The sequence below is a fragment of the Numida meleagris genome, chromosome 4, assembly GCF_002078875.1.
Source record: "Numida meleagris isolate 19003 breed g44 Domestic line chromosome 4, NumMel1.0, whole genome shotgun sequence".
Lineage (NCBI taxonomy): Eukaryota > Metazoa > Chordata > Aves > Galliformes > Numididae > Numida > Numida meleagris.
This window is the reverse complement of record NC_034412.1, coordinates 34,551,492-34,566,415: the sequence shown is the minus strand read 5'-3', so window position 1 is coordinate 34,566,415 and position 14,924 is coordinate 34,551,492. Positions and strand designations below refer to the sequence as shown.

At 48.6% G+C, this 14,924-nt stretch overlaps 1 protein-coding gene and 1 long non-coding RNA gene across 5 annotated transcripts in view; both read left to right on the top strand.

The window, feature by feature from the left end:
* The window catches only part of MAML3 (mastermind like transcriptional coactivator 3), a 201,101-nt gene that overhangs the window by 147,322 nt on the left and 38,855 nt on the right, over positions 1 to 14,924 (top strand). The gene's annotated exons all lie outside the window — the stretch shown is intronic.
* Positions 3,283 to 5,936, top strand: LOC110398921. The gene is made up of 3 exons (XR_002438752.1): positions 3,283 to 3,532; positions 5,176 to 5,290; positions 5,622 to 5,936. It is a non-coding gene; the product is annotated as an uncharacterized LOC110398921 (long non-coding RNA).

Sequence of the window (14,924 nt, the reverse complement as noted above, 5' to 3'; positions counted from 1 at the left end):
GTCTGTAAGCCGTGGTGTCATTGTGCGGAGTAATTAGTTCAGTTTATTTAAAGGAGCCCTGGAAAGCTATTAGCAGTTGCCAGTGGACCAACAAGAAGAGGAAGAAAAGATAAAAAACCGTGTGTGGCGGTTATTAGTCTCTTCATCATACTAATGGACAGCTTGTAAGAAATTGGGCTCCCTATCAGTGGCGCTGGGTTACACCGATTGTACAGGGCATTGTTTCCTCCCGTGGTAATAACGGCGGCTGGTGGAGGGCTTTGATAGGATGCTCATTTTTATCTGCTAAGTGCACGAGGCTTGTAAAAACAGCGGTGGCCTTGTTACCACTTGACTTGACACCAGTTTTAGCTGTTTACGTTTACACGCCGCTACACTTTTAAAGCTTCAGACTGGGGTCAGATTCATTCGAGTACTTCAGAAAGGATACCGATGCAGCATCTGCTCTGATTTCTGTGCTCTGTGCTTCAACAAGGGGCAGAGGGGTAGCATAACCCAGCGCGTGGTCTTCACTTTCTTGTCAGATTTACTTTCTGGGAGGGAATAGCCCAAGGCCTTTGGAAAAGCAAATGAGGTTTGCTCGTCTGTGGTGGGGCGTTTATGTGTCGAGGGAGAAGACAACCCTGTCTGTAAATGCCTTGAGGGGGGAACTGGGAACTGGCTCCGGCATTGGTGGTACAGAGCTGGCTTGCAAGTCTGTGCTGCAGCGTGAGCATCTCTGAGAGAAGAATCAGGAATGAAGTCTTGCATAGATATCGGCCAGCTGAATTTGACAGGGTTAAAAAAGAGCAGCAGCTACAGCAGTAACTTCTGAAACCTGGGGAATTTAATATATTGTGGTTCTTTCCTACCAGATTTCTAAACCGCCTTATATAGGCTATTAGTGAATTATTTCCCTATGCTGTAATTCTCTAACTTGGCTTATAAATTTTACAAAGAGGTTATTAGCTGTAAAGGCTTGTGACAAATGACCTGGGAGAAGGAGAGAAACTTGATTCAACTTTTCTTCACCTCCCTCTGGATTTAGCAGCTGTGCCCAGCCTTGCCTTTCTGGCCTGTACACTCTAGGGTTTCGTAAAGGTGCAGGCGCTTGCAGAGCTCATAGAGAGATCCCAGGCCCCAAGGAAATGGGGCCACTTTCTCCCAAAGGGAAGAAAATGGTCAGTAACTCCCCTCCAAGGGTGCAGTAACTCTTCTGCAACAAGCCACTCCAATTGGCCGAAAGAGGGGTCTGAGGAAAGATTGGAGCCCTCCAGTTCTGCTAACGTGCTGCTTTTGCCACCGTAGGTTAAGGTGCAATACAGAAGGATTTTGATTGAAGCAAAGCTGCCTCTCCCAAACTGCGCTGGCTTTTGTGAGAGGACATTGCTGCCCTCAGAAGGAAACAGTCTTCAGATATTGTTGGGAAACCTCTGGCAGTGGTGCATGACTGTAATCCATCTAATAACTGTCAGGGCTCCTTTGTCTGAGCTCCCGCAGAAGCCTATTTTCAGATCTGTGTTCTTTAAGGTGTCCTGGCAATTGCTGTTTATAAGACCAGCTGAAACAAAGCCCTGTTAGATAAATAAGCAATCCCATCTTCGTAGTATCCTCAGATTTGGGTAGTAGGTCACATTATGTATTAGGGGCTGTCCCTTAGATTATCTTTTTCTTCTGGGTGCTGTCACTTCTACAAAGCATGTGACATCAATAATACCACTAAGAATCTGAAAGCTGCAGCGAAACGGCTGTATTATTGTCTGAATTCACGCTGCTGGGTTTGCTGCTTTTGGCTTGCATCCTGACCACTTGTGCATGTGGCTGTCCTGTCCTGTTCAGCAGTCAGCCATGTTCTGGGAGTGCTGCCTGTGTGATGCATCTGTAATCATTCAGCCCGAAGGTGTGGGAGAAGGTAGGCAGCAAAACATATGAGTAAGATTTTTGCAAGCATCCTTTAGTCATTTGTCGTGAGTTGCTTGTTTCCATGGGAATTAGCGAGCGAGAGAAGACACAAGTGAATCTTATTACCAGCTTTAGCCTCCTCTTGCCTCAAGTCGGACTGCTTCAACTGGCAGGACCTATAATTTAGACCCAAGGGCAACTAAGAGGGCTCGTTTTCCTTTTTAGTTATTATTGCAGTGAACAGATAGTGACCTATCAAGGGAGGAGAGGGATGGTGTGCCTACTTGTTAGCGCAGCACAACGCTGCAGCCCAAACTTCCTGGCGCGGCTGTAAATACGCCAGGCCTGCCGTTGTGGTGAACTACAGATGCTCTCAGACTTTTGAGGAGCCTGGGGAGGTGATTCCAGATCCTAAGGAAGAACAATTCATCTCATTCCCCATCCCCCTATACACACATACACCATCCCCTTGTCTCTTTTTAGGTCATTTATAATCAGCAGTCATGGAGCACTGGCCTCATTAGTGATATAGCCATTCCTTCAGTGCTTCAGAAATAATCATTTAGAAAAAATGCGTGGTTTTCTTCCCTTGAGAGCCCATGAGTGATGAATTTATTTCAGTCTAGCTGTCTTGCTCAGCCTTATTTCCATATTTATTTCAACAAATAGTGTACTGTGGGAACAACAAACCCGCTCCGTGAGGCAGCCAGGGCAGCCTGGGCAGGGAGGGGTTAACGAGAGAGATGGCATCCCAGAGCTGGGGCTCGGAGAGAGATCTTTGTATTCTGGGTCATTTTGAGTATATACTTCCTGAGCGTTTGTGTTGGTGAAGGGCTAGAAGCCCTGGGATTTGGACATTGATTTATTCACGGGGCACCGTTTGGAGAGCAGCCACTGTCCCCCACAGTGGTCACAGCCACCGACCTTTCTCCCGAAGAGACCTTCCCTTTTGTAATGGCGGGCAAGTGATTAACTTTCCATGCTGGCTAATGACTCGGGTCTCTCCAAGCAGCACCGCTAATTGCAGCCGGCCAGGAGGGCTGGCGTGCTGGGACTGCTGGACCAGGCCCAGGGCACTTGCAGGCCAGCCCCCTGTGCTCCATCTCCAGGAAGGAACACCGGCCTCATGCAAGGACCCAGACTGATTATTTTGATTGTGGCAGTGCACATTTCATTAATTCCAGAGCGCTGCGCTCTGAAAGCCCAGTAAACCCAAGTACTTGGCATCGCTTTGTGCCGTGTGGTGGCAGGCCCAAGTCAGACAGCATGCCGTGAGTTGGGTTTGCAGTGTGTTTGTATGGGTACACAGGAGAAGGAAGGCTCAGCAGCCCAGACAAACTGCAGCCCCTCTGCCCTGCTCAGGACCCACACATAGGAGGTGGTGTTCCTGCTGCAGTGTGTGTGTTCTGTTTGCTGCCTGGGATACCTTTTCTGCAGCTTCTGGAACTTGGTAGTTTTGCATCTATCTGTGAAGAATGGGTCCCTTGCCTTGCTCTGCATTTTCAAAAGTGGCTCCTATTCAGATTTATTTGCAGGTAGCATTGGTGCACAGAAGACCTAGCCCTTGACTGCAGAGATCCAAACAATAAGAGCATGTAACAGCGCCGTATGCTTCGTGTATGTGTGCACGTGTTCCTAATGCCTCTTCCAGGTATTATTTTTCTTAATTAGCATCACATTTGTTTACCTAAAACTGTTCCTTTTTTGGCCTGTTAATTAATAACTACTCCCAAAGTTTTCTTCCCTTTCTCTTTATATCGAACTTCACCAGTACTCTACCAGTGTAATATTTAAAAGCTAGTTCAAACACTGCTTGTGTCAACCCTCAAATTTAGAGACAAATATCCCCTTCCAGTCCTTTCCTTTAAGGCAAAATGATGGTTTTCTTCTTTGCATCCCATTTCTTAATGCACTGCTGTCTGATTGCCCTGGTAGCGACTCTATGCCCAGGCAACAGAGAAGAAATAGCAGTTGGTTTGCTGTCTTCTCCCTTGGAGATAAAATCAGTGCATGCCTCTGCCTTCTCTTAGTGCTGCTGTCTCGGGAGCTCCGTGGAGGGTATAACCGGGAAGCCTCGTAGGGGTGGCACCTCTCTGTATGAAGGGGACGTTCTCAGGGGAGGAATTCAGCACTTTGCTCTTTCCAGCTGCTGTTTGTGAATGCTTTCAGCTTTTGCAAAGTCATACCTCCCTGTCTTTGAAGAATTTACCTAAGAGGAAGTATAGAGCCATTTCTTTACAATCCTTTGCTGGTCACCTTTATTTTATAGCTGGGAAAAATGGCTTGACAAGGCTTTCACATCAGGCAGCTGTAGGGGAAGAAGGGCGTATTCTGAAAGAGAGCAGGTGTATTTCACTTTGCCTTACAGGTCTCAAGAATATCTCTGCTTTCTGACAGAGAAACTCCTGAAAGTCTCTGAGACATTTTTTCATCTTTATTGAAGAGCTGGAAAGCTTTGCATTTGCAGAACAGATGTCCTTTGTTACAAATTTTTCATTTCTTATTGAAATAGATATAAGCAAGAATTCACACTTCACAAACTCAGGGGGAAGCAGCATTCTAAATGGAATGATTAAAAACTCTTCCTTCTCCCATTGCTTCGTTTTTCACTTAGGACTCCTGTAATGTCACTCATGTGGTCTCCTCCAGTTGCTGCAGCTTTTGCAGGAGAAGAGAGGAAAAGCTCACCTTGGGTGTGCGTAGACAATGTGAAATGCAAGTGAAAAATAAAATAGAGGAGGGGGATGTACCTTTTAATCTTTTCAAATCAGAATGAACTCAAGATCAATCCTGGGCCTGTACCCAATATGCTGCCTTGATTCTCATTAAGTTGAACTTGTGATAGCCTACTGTAAAATATTTAGTGCTTCAGACACCAGAGCAGGCTAAGACGCTGTGAAGAAGATCATGCACAGACGAATGATCAGAAGTGATAGGTCAATACATACAACAAAAACAAGGCAGCAGCTAAGTTCATTGTTAAGGCAGTGTGGGGAGGAGGTTCCCACTGCAGAAGCAGGAAAGGAAAAGTATAATTGAGGTCGCTGGATCTAACACTTAGCATGTTAGCCAACTAAATCGCAGTTTACACCAAAAGGCTGTGAGCTTCTGTGAACTGTGTGGTTGCTGGTGATATTAATTTACTGAAAATCCTTCCTGTAAGCTCTTTGTAGAGTTACACACTGTGAGCTTCTTTTTCTGTTTGAAGCTTTTCTTTTGTGAGGGTGAGTTTTGGGCTGGTGAGAAAAGGCAACCTGATGTCCACGGAAAATGAAATCCTGTATTTATCCATAGGCTAAGTGCCAGCTGTTAAGGCAGAAGAACACACCACAAGATTGAATTCAGCTCACTCAGCCCTCTCCTTCCACTCGGTTTGCCTTCTCCGGTTGCCTGTTGTGCAGTGAAATTGGTAAGATGGATATATCATCCATTCTGAATCAGACTGACACTGCTCAGTTCCCCAGATGCATTTTAATGGCTTTCCAGCTTTTGTCAAGCACAGTGATATTGAGCCCCTTGCTTTAAATCTGTCAGTCAAAGCAGGTGCTTCTGAGGAGCTGTGCTTTACCTTTGAGTTTTGCCAGCTGTGGTACATGCCAACTGCTAGCAGAGCTCACGAGTGTAAGGGCTTCTGCGTCTACCCTTGGAGAAATCCTGCAAAACCCTGGCCAGCCACCCTGTCCTCTGTGAAGCCATCTCTCCACGCAGCACCGAGCTGAGGTGCTGCTGCCTTTGCACAGGAGCCGTGCTGGAGGATCGCAGCTTGACCGCAGCCAGATGGTACAAGCCTCGTGCATAGGGTGCTGCGAGAGAGACGGTGACCTGCGTTTCGCAAACGAGGTGACCAGAAATACTCATTTTTTGGCCTCAAGAAGTACTGAAGCCTTTGTCAGGAAAGAAAGATTAAAACAGAAACCACAGAATGCAGACCAAAAATTGGAGGAAGTGGTGAGCGTTTTAATGACAAATCCATTAAATTTTCCAGTTACTTTTACTCCCAACCTGGCAGGAATTATTCTTTTTTCCCCGGTTACTTTGGTTTGCCAACAGCTACAGAGGCCAGTTTTAAAGTCAAAGCAAAAGCACCATGCTCGCGCTACTTTTCCTGTTGTTTCAGCCTCAGGTGGTTTTGGTTTAAGCTGTGAACGTGAACCAGTCTCCTACAGTGCTTCCCTTTTTCTGCATCTGTTTGTGTACTAAGTGAACGGAGATTAATTATATTTTTCTTCCCGTCCAGATCTGACCATCTTGAATGGCCATAACACCTGCAGGATATGGTGCAGTCAGGGATTCAGATGGATTAATATGTTCCTCTTAGCCCATGAGCAAATGCGGGAAGAAATCCCATTCCAAAGCATCCTAGATTTCTTTAGTTTGGCTGCTGCAATTCCTTTCCTAGACTTCGTCAGACTTCTACAGCTTCAGCTCGTAAAAGATGGGGACAGTCCTCCTTACCTTCCTTCTCTGTGCATGGCACTTAGTTTTGCTTCAATTTTGGGAGCGAGCAATTCATCACACTGAACAAATTCTGCCCAAATCTACAAGCTTTAGTTGCATTGATTGAAAGGTGATGCTTTCCACAGAAATCCTGGAACAAAAGCAGTGCCTCTGGTTATAGAGCTGCTCAGCTGTCAGCGAGCAGCCAGTCTTTGTAGCCTGCCCTGCTCTCCTAAACACATAGCCATTCTTTTAATTGCCACCCCAGCAGTTTGACGGGCCGCTTACAGCACCCCCGAGCCACCAAAACTCACGCCATAGCTTGGGTTATGTACTCAAAGTCTTGAGTACATTCGTGTTTCGTTACCTGACTCAGTGGTTTACAATCATGCTTGTGCACAAGTCCCATTTTGTCACGTAGAAAAGTTGAGACAAGATTTATTTTCTTGCAGCTTCCTTCGGATTACTAAAAGTCTGTGGGAGGTGATGGGAGATGAGAAGTCCTTGTTTTATTTCATCCAAGTCTCAAACTAAATTGGTGTATAGGATAGTAGCCTCTAACGAAGCCGACAGACTGACAGGTAAGGAAGGTACAGACAGCAGTGGCAGAAAGGCTGCAGAAATCTGCAGGTAAATTACACCGCTGCTCGCTTGGCGCAATTTGTATTGGCATCACCTTGCTCCCTCACCAAATGCAAAGCTGTGGAGTGGAGAGTTTTGGGGTGTAGCAGCACTGCCCATAATGGCCTCGAAATGCAACACTGTGCTAGCCCCGCTGTTCAGAGTAGCTTGCCTTCTCTGGCCCCTTCCTGGCCACTGGCACCACGGCCCGAGAGACGCCGGGTGTGCCCTTGGTGCTCCTCCTGCGCCTTTCTCCCGGTCTCCCCTCTCCATCCTTCGCCCCCCTCCATGCTCCCCTCTCTCTCCCCGCTGCCCACACCGAACATGTACAGATTTTACGGTTCACTGGAGAATAAGTGGCTGTCATTTCACAGACGGGCCAGGATGTAATTAGCCACAATGCATCGAAGTAATGGAACAGATGTCTCTTTGTAAACCTGGGTTGCTGTTGCACACTGTGTGTGTGTGACCTGCCGACTGCTCGGGGCGATTCCTCCTGTCCCCCCCCTCCTCCTCCCCTGCTCCGCACTGCTGAGCCCTGGGCTGGGCTTGTCTCCTCGCTGGCTTGGCTTTTCTCTTTCTTCTGCTCTCATCTCTCCTGCTGGAAGGCCACTGATTATGTGGCAGAGTGTTAGCAAGCAGAGCCTGCATTTATCGACAGAGTCATTCAAAATAGAAAAGGTGATACCCCTCTTATGAGATAATTGGCAGTTTCGAGTTGCTCTTATTACCCGATGATAATACACCAGTAAAATCATAAATTACTGTTATGATGCCAGGCCTCCTCCTCTCTCTCTCTCTTTTTTTTTTTTTAAACTGAAAGTAAAATAGCTGTGTTCTCCCTGAACCTTCAAATTAGTATCTACACATTAGATAAGAGATGGGATATTGGGCTGATCACAGTGTGGTAACACACACACGCTAACGACAAAACAAGTGGTCTCAGGAAGATGTCTGTCTGACAGTGAGGAACTGTAACACAAACACCCTCATGTAGCTTAAAAGGGGCAAACATGGATCTGGCTTCCGGGTTCTTGTTCCGTAGAGCAAGCCTGTCTCTGGATGCTGGCTAACTCCAATTCATGCATTTTCAGGCCATATTTGTGCAGTTTTTAGTCTTTGTAGTTCGCCATGGGCATGCAGCACTGTCTTGCCCCGTGTGGCAGTGCTGCTCTTACCGCTGCAGGGGTCCCGCTGGGAGCAGGGGGACCTGCTTGGCCAGTCCGGGCCGCAGGGGAGTGAAGCACCACAGCCAGGCACAGCAGTAGGAACTCAGCAGCAGCACAAGCGGGGAGAGCAGCCAGAGAGATGATTGTGTTCTTGGTGCCTATGGGTCTTTTCCTTGTGCAAATACGCTTGTGAGTCCAGGAGCTCACAGTCAGACTGTTTATGCAGTCCCTCTGTGTGTACCCGTGTTTGTATGCTTGTGTGTGTTTACACGTAATTTTCACACAAATTTCCTGAAGGGCTGCAGCATTTCCCCAGGGTGGTTTTGATGACAAAGTTCCCATTAGTTCCCCTGCTTTTGACCCAGCAGGCTTAACTTCAGGGCGTACATCTTCTGAGTGTTAAGCTGGTGAGAGATGTTCAATAACGATGGTAAAAGCAGTGATTTGTGTAGGGGTGAGTGCGTTTTCACCTGGAGCTAAAATGCTAAAGAGACTGCTAAGCAGCATGATAATGGGGAGCGGGGTATAGATGCAAGGGGTATGTTAAACCTCGGAGAAAAGAATGCTCTGCAACTGTTTACCTCTGTGGACTGAGCATTGGCCTTGTGTCTTCTTCAGCTTTTCTCTTCAATCCTGATGTGGTTGATTAGAGGTTTTAAAGCATGTCTTGTCTGGAGCGTCATGCTTCTTAGGAAGCAGAGCCATAATGAAACACGAGACAGAGCTGGCAGTCTGGTTGGTGCCTGCCGTGAGAAGCGAATCCCTCCTGCAGAAGGCTTCTCCGCACGTTCACAGCTTCTCTCACTTGCATAGATGTGCACCTAGCAGCTCCTATGCTTGCTTAAAAGTCAGCAAGTACAGAACCCCCATTCTGCAAGCGCCCATCACAGAGGGCACCAGAACCATCTCAAATGCCTTTCCATTCAGGAGGCAGCTGGGTGCATCCTCAGGGCTGGGGCAGTGCTGGAGAAGTCTTCCCAGCCATTTCAGATTGTCACATTTCAGCAGATTTTATGGCCCTGGTGCTGTGCAGATTCCTCTGTGTCAGATAGCATGTTTATGAAGCATGAGAAGTAGCCCGCAGTGCAAGAATATCCGAGAGTTTCTGAGGGAAAAAAATAAAGCAAATTTTGTTGTGCAGTTAAAAGTGTAGCATTTCTTTTCCTCTGACAGTTTAAGCAGGAGGTATTTTGTGAGACAAGGAATATGGGATTTGGCACTAGTTGTAGCCTTCAGTAGCTTGTTAATTCAAGTGGCGGTTGGAAGTGGGATCGGGAAGAGAAATGGCACTGAGAGACTCTTCTCTAAACACGGGTCCTCCTTGGCAGAGGCAGAGCGAATTCCAGGACTTCCCAGCAATTACTATACAATGTATTTTATAGTCTGCAGTGATACTGTAGAATTGCACAAAACCATTTCAGATGTTTCCGTTCTTGTATATGATGCTCATGAAGGTGAGCATCAAGAATGGCTCCAGGCAGCTGAAATGCAAACTGCAACTTGGTCTTGTTCAACCTGGGGGTCCCAGTGGGAGCCACATCTGCTGTTGACCATAGGCCCTCAAGAGGATGCCAGTCCCAGCTGAGGCCAGTTTTGGTGTCAGGGCTGGTTCCCTGCAAACCTCATGTCCCCTGAGGGAGGACTTCCCTTAGCCACTCATGTCCAGTAGCTTGGGTTTTTTCCTTCTGATGCGCAAATCCAATGTTGATCTCACCTGGATTGATGGAAATGATCAATCTACATTAGTGGGTACAGCAGATTGGTTGAGCTGTTCTTCTGCCTTGTCTCAGGAGAAACTAGTCTGGTACTGCAAATGCAGAACATTGTAGCGCTAGGGAGCTGGAGGGAGTTGGTTTCAGTCTGAATGAAGGCGTTCTCTGGCAGCCTGAACTAGAAGGTGGCTTGTAAGGCTTGTAAGGCCTTACATGCAACGCTTAGGGAGACAGTGTACAACAAGAGCTTATGACGCTGACTCTTGTCGTAGTAAACTCTTTTTTAAAGTATATCCAGTTTAGTTAATGAGAATTCATTTTTTCTGCAGCGTAAACAAGACCCTCTTCTTACTCCTGAAGCCCCTTCCCAGACAAAGCTCCCCCTGAGGAAAATGAAGACTGAGCTGAAACCGTGACAGCAGCTCTGTCTCACAGCACGTAGTATTTGTGCTCTTTGATTTAAAATGAACAGCAGGCTGTCACCAATATGCACAAATGGCTTTGCAAGCCTCTATTGCTTGGATCACCATCCCAGGATGTAGCTTTTCTGTATATGCTACATATTGTGCCATTTATGTACATGGGTAAACTGAGGCAGGGGGAAAATAATGAACTAATTATGTCTGCATTGTGTGCCAGTGAGGATCACAAAGTGTGAAGCTGTGGTTCAGATGGTAGGACGTGTGCTAAATGTGGAGACTCGTGACTTGTTGCTGATGTTCAATATTTGAGTTGCAGTAGAGCAAAGAGAGCTCACTGAGGCGCTTGCCTGCACATCCCCATGTGGATGTGGGGGCCAGCGGGTGTGGGTTTGTACACAGGGACCCTCTCACTTAGCTGAGGTGTGCTGGGCTGGCAGCAGGCTCCCTGGCACCGCTGTGTCAGAAACACAGGCATCGTGCACAAAGCCACTTGTCCCTAGAAAGAGAAGGAATGCAGCCTTGCTTTGATTTCAGGGTGACCCAGGAGAAAGCATGCTTCAGTGCTCTTCCTCACTTTGGTGCTGAGGTGCCAGTGTGGCTCAGGCTCCTGCCACACTTTAAAAGTCTGCCTCGAAGTCTGAGGTTTGTGGCCCATCACGATGATCTATGAGAACAGGCCTTTCTCTCGTACTTTTGTCACATCTAACAGGTTCTCTGTGGCTCCCCTTACTGCACTTTGCTTGTGGGGTTTCCTGGCATGTGAAGGTATAAGAATTGGGCTCTTTCCCCATCTCTTTTTTCACCTGCCTTGAAATAGTCATCTATATTTAGGTCAGTGACGCGATGAAAGATGTTTATGTGTTTTTACCTAAAGCTGGAAATTGCCTTTCCGGCTACCACCGGAGGGAAAAGAGCTAATGCAGCCTTGTTGTGCTTCCCTTGCTCTTGCAGCAGCATTCTTGTTTGTGGGCTGGAGCGCACAGCACGCACCCATTCACTCAGTGCTGGGCTCCAGCACCTCTGGCTGATCCCTGGGCCAGCGGCCCCACCAAGGACGAGGGGAAGGTCACAGAGCGCTGTTCTGTTCTCCAGCTTACCTGCAGCAGGCATTGCTGGCTTGCCCTGTCAAGTAGAAAATGTGGCGCTGATAAATCCTGCCCGCTAAGGAGCCGAGGCTTTTTAATATGCAAGTGCTCAGTCAAAGAAAGTAAACAGACATCTCCTTCTGCAGGGAATTACTAGACAAACGTCTCCCTCCCCTTAGCCTCCCTCCTCCCTCCTCCCTTCCATTTAAGTGTAGGAAATGCTGCTTTCTTTATTTGATAAAGAGGGGGAGGGGAAAGGACATGTACTGAATCACGGTTAAGCTGCTGTCTTCTACCCCAAGACCTTTCAGTCTGGATGTGCTTCATTAGTTTGATAAGCAGACACCAAAAAGGGGGAGGGGGTGTGGGGTCTGTGCGAGGGGATCTGCCTAGGGGCTGCCCAGAGGTTTAAGAAGATGAACTGCTAATGATGTTGAAGCTGTACCTTTTTGGGATCTTGGCTCCTGCAGGAAAAGCGGGCCCTTTGCACTAATTGTGTTGTGCTGGGTAGTGTGATGGAAAGGGGCTCACAGGGGAGCGAGGAGGAATGAATACAGGCTCGTCCCCGAGCAGCCCCTCACTCCTCCCCCAGCCCTGCACTCCTTTCTTTAGCAGGATATCTGGCTGTAAGTCATCCCAAATATCAGGACATAGCATTAGGAAAAGAGATTAATTTGGTAGGTCATTTATTTGAACAATCTGGCACGATCCTTGCAAGATAAACATTGGTTTTAATGAATGTTGTCCGCATTGGCAATGCAAATGTTTTGCTGAGCAGCTCCCAGCAAGGCTGCGAGCCCTGAAGCCGGCCCTGTGCATGTGCAAACATGGGGCCTGAGGACTTTGGAATCTGACTCGCCCCAATCCCATGCCAGCCCTTTTCCTCTCTGCAGGTTCATGTCGGTGCCATGCAGCCAGGCTGCAGCCTGTCCCCAGGGTGCTACAGGACAGGCTCAGGTGGGCTCATCTGCCTTTTGCTTAGACACTGTTGCTGCTGAGAAGACAAAGTTTTGCTTGCGGAGAGTCCAGCCTCACAGCCAATGGGTGTTTCCTTCATCCTCCCCCAAAGCCTGGCCCGGCACAGGTGTACCTCTTCTCAAACTGTTGGTGCTCGGTGTCTTGCCCTTGGTACCTCTAGGCTCTCTTAAACCAAAGCATCATCATAAAATTATCTATCCCTGGAAAAATCCATGGGTACCTAGTCAGGTGCAGACAGGTAGGAGCAGGTCAGAGTGCTGCTCAGCAAACAGGACACGGCTGGGACTTTAGGAGTACGTAGGGAACTGTAGCAACAGTGAAGTCTCCCAGCATCGAGAAAAAAGAGCACGAGATTTGTAGTGTCTGTGGAGCATTCTAGCAGCACAGGAGTGGGCAGCAGGTTTAAAGCCAAAGGAAGCTTTGTTCTGTTTCGTTTTTCTGCACAATACCTACCTAAGGAGCAGAACTCCCTTCTGCACCCTGTTGTTGGGGCTGAGTGTAAGAGGAACTGGATAAAGGCAGGAAGGAGAGGTTTGCAGCTGACTGTGAGCGTGCTAGGCAGATGCAGTCCCCAGTGAGGGTTCCCCTGATCCTCTGATTGCTGGGAGCTGGGAGAGATCCCGGGCAGGGCTTGTCGTATTCTTGTCCCTGTTCCTTGTGTGCTCTGCCTAAGTGCTGGCAGCTGGCTACTGCTGGAGGTGAGACACTGAGCTAAGGGAGCCTTTATGTGTAAGGCCACTGCGTTATGAAGGGGGGACACAGTGGGACAACCTGGGGAGCAGAGCCCAAGGGAGCTGCTGCTAGTGGCACATGGTCCTGTGAGCGACTTCCTCAGCATCTCTTTGATGGGGATGGTCAAAGGATGAGCTCTGGCAAACAGCGCAGTAAATGCCAGCGTTGTGCGTGCTGTAAACCACTTCACAGGGAGAGGTGAATGCTTCCCAGGGTGTGGTGTGCGACAGCAGAGAGACAGGCTGTTTGAAGTTGTGACCAGTTGTTCCTCTTCCTTGCTTTTCCGAGCCTTCTTTATGTGGCGGGCGACACAGCCAGCCACAGTGGTAATTTCATCATCTGAAGGTCACTGGGGAGTTGTTTCCTGCCTTCACCTGCTGCCTCCTGCCACAGGAAGGGGACGCCCAGGGCAGGGACAGGCTGCTGCTACCCCACTGCAGGGCTTCACGGACTCTGGTCCTCCCTCTCAGGCAGCATGTGTTGGGCATCCACCAGAATCCCTGCTCCGAGGGGACCAGAGCAGAGCTAAGTAACTGCTTTGGGACTTCACTGCCCTCTGCGCTAATGGGACCGGTAAGGCCTCTGTGCACTGCGGTTGCTTTCGTTTGCTGTGCCCTCTTGTCATTGCTGTTGACTCATCAGGCTGAAGTGTCTGAGCTTAATTGAAGCAGTAACAATGCAATCAACATTTCTCTCTATTTTTATCTGCATCTCCCCCTCCCCGCTGGCTTTTTGGCTGCCTGGCATGCCATTCCTGGGGCCGGGAGCCTGGCAGCTTTGTTGAGCCTTGCACCGGGGGGACTGACCCAGAAGAGGAGTAAAGCCCCCCAAGGGCAACCAGGGCTCGCTCTTTTTCTAGGTGATGCCGGACTCCCACATTACACTGCCGTCCTCACTGTGCTCCTCGTGCCACCTCCCCGTCACCCTTCCTGCAGCATGGGAAGGCCTGGGCACCGGCCAGCAACCCTACAGCAGGGCTCTCTCAGTCCTTTTCCTGTATTGCTCCTGCAGTGCCAGGTTTGCCTGGGGACAGGCAGAAAGCCCGTAGCTGGGAGCATGAAGTCGGGACAGGGAGCTGGGAACTCAGGGGGTGCTGGGAGCACTCTCACTTAGGGGAGAAGTGGCCGTGGGAAACTGGAAGGATCAAGCAAGAAAATGCAGTCATTTTGTAGTACATACAGTAACTATACCTAGTGTGGCTTTGTTGGATTCAGTATTAAGTGCTGTAACTCATCCTGGGGCCCACTGCAGAGAATTTTGGATCCATGGCCACTTTCTTCTCAAGTGAGAGCATTTTCATGAGTTTTAATGTGCTTCGCCTTAGGAGTTTTGCAGGGTGTCCTTAAATAGGCAGGTACCAGGTGAGCAAGCGAGGGCAGAGCAGCAAGGAGCAAACAGATTTGGAGGCTTTTGCGTTTTAAAGGGATGCTGCCTCACTGTAATTTGCCTTTGCTTTTGAAGCAGACCCTATTGCTGAGAGCAATAAGGTGGTGAGAGGAGAAAGTGTGAGGAAAACCAGCGTTTTTCCTTTTCTCTTGGTACACTTAGCAGCACCGGTGCATGGCAATACACAGATTTATTCGATAGAGTTGGTTCATGCCCCCAAACGCACAGCTGGCTCTTTGGTGAAGTGATGGCAGGCACAGAACCACCTGCAAATACCAAAACGTCAGTTGAGAAGAAAGCAGAAGATAGAGCCTGCATTTGGGTAGGTGCATTTGTTGAAAATCCTTTCAGCTCGTGCCTTGGAAGTGGCAGGATTTGGGGTTGGCAGAGTCCCTCCGCAAGGAACACCTCTCCTTTGTGTGCTCTGCACCTGCCCAGTGCTGGGCTGCACTGCACTGCCCTGCCGCCCTGCTCACCACTCTGTACACCACTGACATGCTC